The sequence below is a fragment of the Oryctolagus cuniculus genome, chromosome 8 (assembly GCF_051225735.1).
Source record: "Oryctolagus cuniculus isolate XC-2025 breed Fujian yellow rabbit chromosome 8, ASM5122573v1, whole genome shotgun sequence".
NCBI classification, from domain to species: domain Eukaryota; kingdom Metazoa; phylum Chordata; class Mammalia; order Lagomorpha; family Leporidae; genus Oryctolagus; species Oryctolagus cuniculus.
Window position 1 is genome coordinate 109,101,639 of NC_142874.1, and position 7,868 is coordinate 109,109,506.

At 42.8% G+C, this 7,868-nt stretch overlaps 1 pseudogene; it reads right to left on the reverse strand.

Annotated features, from left to right (window-relative positions):
- Positions 1-2,465: 2,465 nt before the first annotated feature.
- Positions 2,466-4,907, reverse strand: LOC108178062 (oxysterol-binding protein-related protein 9-like; annotated as a pseudogene).
- Between the last annotated feature and the right edge of the window lie 2,961 nt (positions 4,908-7,868).

The following is a 7,868-nucleotide window of genomic DNA, read 5'->3' on the forward strand; positions in this document are numbered from 1 at the left end:
TGATGTCCTACACCAATGTGGGAGACCAAGAAAAAGCTCCTGGCTTTGATCTAGCCCACCCTTGGCTATTGCAGGCCTTTGGGAAGTGAGCCAGTGGATGGAATATCTCTCTGTGTGTCTCCTTATCTCTCTAACTCTGCCTTTCAAATAAAGTAAATAATCCTTAAACAAAAAAAAAGAATAGTGATTCATTTTCTCTCTCTCTCCTCCCTTCTTCTCTCCTTTCCTTCCTCTGCATCTCCCTTCTCCCCTCCACTCTTTCTTTCTTTCCAAGTAACCTTTGCAAAAGACAGCTTTCAGCCTCCTGTCGTCCTTGACCCCAGCCTCAGAAGGGGAGTGTGACTTAGCGATGTGTGTTAAGGATGTCTGCATCATGTATTAATTGGAAGTTTTCTAGACTGAAAGTTGAACTGTTTGAAGACAAAGTCAAGGTGCTCTATTATATACAGTGAACCTTCATTCTCCCAGTCCACACATACATACAGACTACTTAATGAGTGAATGAGTGACTGTTTGCTATAATGAATTGTGATTAGGCATGGAGTTCACTTAATTGACCAAACTTAGTATTTACCCAAACTGTTATTTCTAGAGTCAGATGGTGGGTCAGGGGAAGTGAGCTGGGCAGATCAAGACATGATTCTCAAATTCTTTTGAAGACATTAGGATCTAAAACTCAGAGGCACTGACCATCCCAGCTTTCCCACTTGGAGAATCAAAGGCATCATGACCCACATGAATTAAAAACTCAGCTCTCTTGGGGCTGTGGCGTGCCCTCTTCACTGTGGCCATGGTGATTTGGAAGCAGAGTCGATCTCCATCATTCGTCTCCAGAGACGGGAAGCCATGGCCATTACTGTCCTCCCATGCCAAAGTCATTGCTCTTCTCTCTTATTTATAGAAATAAATTATTCCAAGGAATCTCAGGACAGATAACTCTTCTGCCCAATTACTCTCCAGTTCTGAAAACCCTAAATGATTCTACTCATGTGTTCACTTTCCCTCTCAGGACCAGCTTTATATACACAGAGAAATAAGAACAAAGGGTCACATAGTGTAATTTAAGAAAACGATTATTTTCCCATTGCCTGGCTCAATTCAAAAGCTAGAGACTCATTTGCATTGACAAGTAAACATCACTGGGAAGAGTAAGAGAAGTCCATCAATAATTCACACTCTATTGCAAATTACTAAAGTTCAATGGTGTTCCTCCCTTTTATCTGTCTGAAACTTTTGGCTTTCTCATTAATGATCTCTAAATGTACACCTGAACAGCTGTTCTCAGTAAACAGTGTCTGTGTACAGAGATTATGTATGCAGTATAGAATACCCATACACAATACATTTAAGAGAAACTATTTTCTAGAACTGTAAGGCACTGGAAATAACAACATAAACACATATATTATGTTTATGATTTATTCTGGTGCATCAATTCATTTAATTTTCACTCAATTCTGTGAGACAAAATTATAACAACTTCAATTTAGAGATGAGAGAATTTTTTTTTTTGACTAGCAGAGTGGACAGTGAAAGAGACAGAGAGAAAGGTCTTCCTTTGCTGTTGGTTCACCCTCCAATGGCCGCTGCCGCCGGCGCACTGCGGCTAGCGCACCGCGCTGATCCAATGGCAGGAGCCAGGTACTTCTCCTGGTCTCCCATGTGGGTGCAGGGCCCAAGCACTTGGGCCATCCTCCACTGCACTCCCTGGCCACAGCAGAGAGCTGGCCTGGAAGAGGGGCAACCGGGACAGAATCCGGCGCCCCGACCGGGACTAAAACCCGGTGTGCCGGCGCCGCAAGGTGGAGGATTAGCCTAGTGAGCCGCGGCACCAGCAGAGAATTTTTTAAGGTTGGAAAAAATACTTTATGAAGCTATAAGAAGCACTGAGTATATTTAAACTGTAATCCAGGGTTAGATAGAAACAGAATGTAATAACAGTTCAATTCCAAAATAAATGTTTTTGTAGGAGAAACCATGAAATTTCTTTAACACTTGATTTTGAGTATACTGCACTAATTTTCTAAAACATCTCTGAGAAATCAATATTTACAATAGATGGAGTATTTATGAAAAATCTCAAATATATTCATATATATATACATATTCCAAGATTACATGAACTAGGAAACAGGTTGTGTATCTTAATGGCAATACTAGAGTGCAGAGCTTGAGACTTGGATTTATAAATGCTTTTCAGAGCATGGGGTTTAGAAAAGGAACAGAAATCTGGTTTTCAAAACCTGAAGTTTTTCTCAGGACTGAAGTCAAAATTGTAATGGCCACAGAGGAAGAACGGGAAGCTTTTCCTGCTGTAATTGTTCATCTGCATTAGCAAGTCCAGTATCCCTAAGATAGGAGCCACAGGGACATGCAGAGAGTTGATGAGTTTCTCCCACAAATAGACTATAGCTTGATTATACCCACTGCCCTGGTCATCAGGGGTAAACTCTGCATTTCCCAACCTAATGCTTGGCAGCACCAAGATGTTTCAGTAATGGTTCATAATAAACCCAGCATTCTCCATCTTCGTGAAATAACCTTGTCTCGCATTAAATTTCCTTCTCCTTCCTTTCTTGGGCTTCTGCTCCTTGTCTTTCTTCAAGTCTGTGCTTTGCTTCAGTTGCTACATCAGTGCCTCTGATTTTGAAATTGAAAATGTCATCCTTTCAAAGACTGCAAGACTCATACTCATTCTGATCTTCCAACTTCCTCACTTTCTTCTTGATTATAGGCAACATCTTTGTATCTATGTGTATTTTCCCCAATTGTGTATTTTGCATATATGACACTATTCTACTGCCCTTCAATGGGGCAAAAGACTTTCTGTCATTTGGAGAAAACAATCTCAGCAGTGTTTCTGTGTTTCTGGCCACCATAGAAAGGTTTAGTGTGGAAGATGATATTTGCACTACTGCGTATTTTGGAACAATTAATATTGCATTCTCCTCCTAATTTCACTCAGAGCAATATGAGGATAGACCTTCCATAACCATTGGGAAATGTGAGAATGTAATGTTCATTGTAGTCTGGACATGAGACACAGCCCTGTCCTATGTTGTGCACACCAGTTGACATACCAAGGGATTTTAATTTGATCCAGATATGAGCACTGAACTATTGCTTCTTGTACAAACACTCAGCATAAAAGGCTGAAATGGGTAGATAGATGATGGGAAATCTATTCAGTCATGAATGTTAAACAGGGAACTGGTACTTACCAACTGTTACAGGAACTGGTCCTTCCAAAACTAGCTCTGTGTTCTCTTCAGTGTCAGATATTGAAAGGTCTTGCCAAAACTGGATATGGCTTTTGGGCAACCTGATCCTTTCTTTCCTGCATGAAAGGCTGAGAGGTACTGTTTCACATTCAATCCCTGGGATCCTTCTCACAAACAGGTTCAGATGTGCAAAATACGTCTGCATACATTTCTGAAAGAGATCTTTCAAGAATGAATGTTGTGGGAAGTAATTTACACAGCAGACTCATAGAATGACAGTCACTATAAATAGTACTCTGACTTCAGAATCAGCCTTAAAGGTATTCTAGTTTCGCTGAAAAGCCCATGAGAGCATTTCAGGCATGGAAAGCCAAGGTACTATGGCAAAAAAAAAGTCCTGCATGAAAGATCTCCATGAGTGAGACCCCAGTGGAAAGAAGGGGCCATCAAAGAAGGATGTACTTTTCTCCAAAGGGTGGAGAGAACTTCCACTTCCACTTTGCCTATGGCCTTGCCTAAATACTGACAGAGACTGTGGACTCAAAAGGCATCCATAGCCTTGGCAGCTCATGTCAAGAGCCCCAGGTGATCACTGATGTCATACATAAGAGTGTTAATTGTTAAATTAACAACAGGAATCATTGTGCTCTTACTCCCCATGCAGGACTTCTGTCCTAAATGAGTTGTGCTATGAGATTTAACTGTAACACTTGTTCTCAGTTTTTTTATATTTTCTGTGTGTGTATGTGTAAATAGTTGAAATCTTTACATAGTATAGAGTTGGTCTTTTGTGTATGAAGTTAATTGAAAAATGAATCTTAATGGAGAATGGGACTGGAACTGGAAGAGGGAGGAGGAGGTGGGATGGGAGTGGGGATGGGAGGGTGGGTATGGTGGGAAGAATCACTATATTCCTAAAGATGTACTTATGAAATTTATACTCATTAAATAAAAGGTTTCTAAAAAAAAGATGAATGTTGGAAGGACTACCTTAGTTAGATCCATTCCAAGCCTAACATGTCACAAGAGGTGCTAGATAACACTCTTGTGCTCCTCCATGGGCCTTGCCTCTCCATCATAATCTCTATCATCATGCAAATCAAAAAAGGGCGGCATCACTTGTTCCATTGGACTTGGATGAATTAAGTGATTCTGTGGTATCTGGCTGCTTCAGACCTGAGCCGCTGTAAGAAAGAGGCAGATCCAGACATATCTATTAAGCGTTTTGGGGATGAGCCACTTTGGTGGAATACATCAGCATCATAGAATTCATCTTCACTGCTAGAGTAAGAGAGCTCTGGGACTGTATTTGGAGACAAGTTGACATGGCTTGGAGAAGTTGGACTGCTACTGGGTGGTGAATGCCCACAGTCTATACTGTTTAGTTATCTGATGATGTCCCAAAGTAGCTAATACAGACCCAACTTGTAGGGAAGATGGACACTGCTCTGACTCACACAACTGAACAGGTTCTGGAAGTAAGACAGTCTGGGGTCATCGGTTCTAAGGGACTAGACTGAAATATTGCATCTGCAAGATTAATGGTACTTCTAGCAATCTGCAGCAACACAATGCAGTGTTTAATTGATTGTACCATGTTATTTGTTGTCTCTTTGAGAGTTTCGATTTTTTTCTCTGTTCCTCATCTTAGAAGTTTTGAAGCTTGGCATCAAGAAGCATCAGCCCCTGTAAGTTTTTTTTATCAAAGTCTTGGACATTAGGAAAAACCCTGAATCCAAATTCCCAGAGGGCAGCAAGAAGGAAGCCCGGAGAGGATGACATTTGTGCCTATTGCCTGAACCTGAGCAGGCAGCAGGGAACCTGGGGGACTCACAGGTGGGGCCTGGACCCTCACCAAGACCTCTGGGGTCTACTCGCTCCACAACAGGCCAGCAAGAAAGCCATTTGCCAAGGCCCCACCCTCAGTGTCTCCTGGGGAGAGAGCAAGGGGTTGCTCTCAAGCACCCCTTTTCCTGCTCCTGCTGAAGTGAGGGTGATTCAGTCAGAGCAAGAAAAAGAAATTACACCTCTTGCCTGAGAAGGAGATCTGGACTTTGAAACCCAGAGAGGAAGGTGCAATAGCTGGGAATCTTTTCATGATGGATAGCACCCCTGTTGGTATGTTTCAAGGCTTTTGCTAGGGGCCAGCACTGTGGCGCAGTGGGTTAAAGCCCTGCCCTGCAGCACTGGCATTCCTTATGAGCTCCAGTTCTAGTCTCAGCTGCTCTACTTCTGATCCAGCTCCCAGCTAATGCACCTGAGAAAGCAGCAAAGGATGGCCCAAATCCTTGGGCCCCTGCATTCACATGGGAGATCCAGAAGACGCTCTTGACTCCTAGCTTCTGATTGGCTCAGCAATGGCTGTTGCAGCCATTTGGGGAGTGAACGAGCAGATGGAAGACCTCTCTCTCCCTCTGTGTGTGTGTGTTTCTACCTCTCTCTGTAACAGTTTCAAATAAATAAGGTCTTAAAAAAAGTCTTTTGCTACCATCACATCACACAATTTAGAAAATAATGGAAGTATTGTCAATGATAGGAGTCCAGCTACAAGAAATAAGAAGGGGCTGGTGCTGTGGTGCAGTGGGTTAAAGCCCCAGCCTGCAGCACCGGCATCCCATATGGGTGCTGGTTCAAGTCCCAGCTGTTCCACTTCTGATCCAGATCCCTGCTGATGTGCCTGGGAAAGCAGTGGAAGATGGCCCAAGTCCTTGGCCCCACATGGGAGACCAGGAAGAAGCTCTGGCTCCTGGCTTCAGATAGGCCCAGTTCCATCTGTTGCAGCCATTTGGGGAGTGAACCAGCAGATGGAAGACCTCTCTCTGTGTCTCTCCCTCTCTCTGTAACTCTGCTTCTAAAATAAATAAATAAATAAATTTTTTTTTAAAAAGGAGAGGAAATTTCAAATGTGGGAAAATCCTTTCAGCTTATTTGTTCTTTCCTTTATGTCTTCCATGGTAAATGCAATCTAGCTTCTTGCTGCTACCTGCACCTGAATCATTTTAACAATTCCCGCAGGCCAGGCTTAAAATCTGCCTCAAGGCTATCCAGCGCTCACCCTGGTACTTTGGTAAAAATCACTTGTACATGCTCATGACCGAGGCTGCCTGCCAAAGGGGACTGCAGTGCCAGGCTGCTCAGAGATGGGGTGTGCATTCCTGAAGGATGCCCAGTCCTCCTCTCTGCCCCACACCCAGTACCCTGAAATGTGATCGCAATTGTGAAGATCTTGTAAAGTCCTCTGCAGCTCTATAGGTTTTGCATCCCCTAAATATGCTCATTTTCAGGAGCAGAAATTGAGACATGGAGAGGTTAAGTAATTTTCCCAAAGTCACTCAGCTACTAAACGACAGAACAGGGAATTTCAGCCAAGCTGCCTGATCCCAGAGCCTGTTTCTTTCCATAACCTATAACATAGAAGTATGTATGTGGCAATCTTGTGTTTAAAGCAGGAAAGACACAGATAGGGAAGTGGGTGCAGAATTGGTCCAATGAGTAGAAGTTAGAGGGAGAGTTCAGCCGAATGTAACATAGAGGTCTCAGCATTGGATGGATTGCTGTTTGTTTCAGCTGTAAAAAATCAACTCAAAATGCCTTAATCAAGAAAAGAAAAACCTTCCACACAACTGGGAATTCGGAGTGTGCATAGACATGGCTAGATCCAGGCATTAGAATGATGTCAGGAGCAATATGACTGCCTTTCTCTCTCTCCCTCTCCATTTTGGACTTCCCTGTCCACATTGTTCCCAAGCAGAGTCTACCTTGTTGCAGAGAAATGTCATCAGTATTTCTTGGCTTACATCATCCTCACAGCTCCCATCCCATGAAGACCCACAGAAATTAGCATTTAATTCTGCCTGTGGGTAAGATATGGAGAAATCTGATAGGACTTTACAGAGGATGTGACATTTACTTACATCTTAATGATGTATAGGATGGGATGGTGGTGGGCATTGTGACACAGTGGGTTTAGCCACCATTTGGGACACCTGCATCCCATGTCAAAGTGCTTGAGTTTAATTCCTGGCTCCACTTCCGATTCCAGCTACCCACTAATGAGTATGCTGGGAAATTGCAGGTGACAGCTCAAGTACCTGGGTCCCTGCCATCCACATGAGAGACCAGGGCAGAGTTCCTGGATCCTGGCTACAGCTTGTCCAGCCCCTAGCTGTTGTGAGCATTTGAAGATTGAACCAGCAAACAGAAGATATCTCTCTCTCTCTCCCCCTCTTTCTCTTTCTCTCCCTCCCCACTTCCAAATACTTAAAAATTCTAAAAAATAAAAATAAAAAAACTTTAAAGGGAAAGTGCCTTGTAGGAAAAAACAAAGGCTGGGATGATATGGGACTGGATGGGCATTCCTATCTTTGAGGGACTGTTCTGTACAGCTTGAACACACCTGTGCATGCACAGTCATAGAGGGGGCACTGAAACCACTTTGCCATATGACCAGAAGAGCTGACATACTGAAAAAAAATCCATTTTCCAAACATTCAATTCATAATTTACCAAATTTACTGATTCATAAAGCAAGACTTTTGATTATTTATATAAAGTTTACAGCAGTCTTTACTAGTCAGTGGCCTTAATTGATCAGTTTTTATTTGATTTTGCTTTGGGGGAAGTATTTTATGGCATATTCAGGTTATT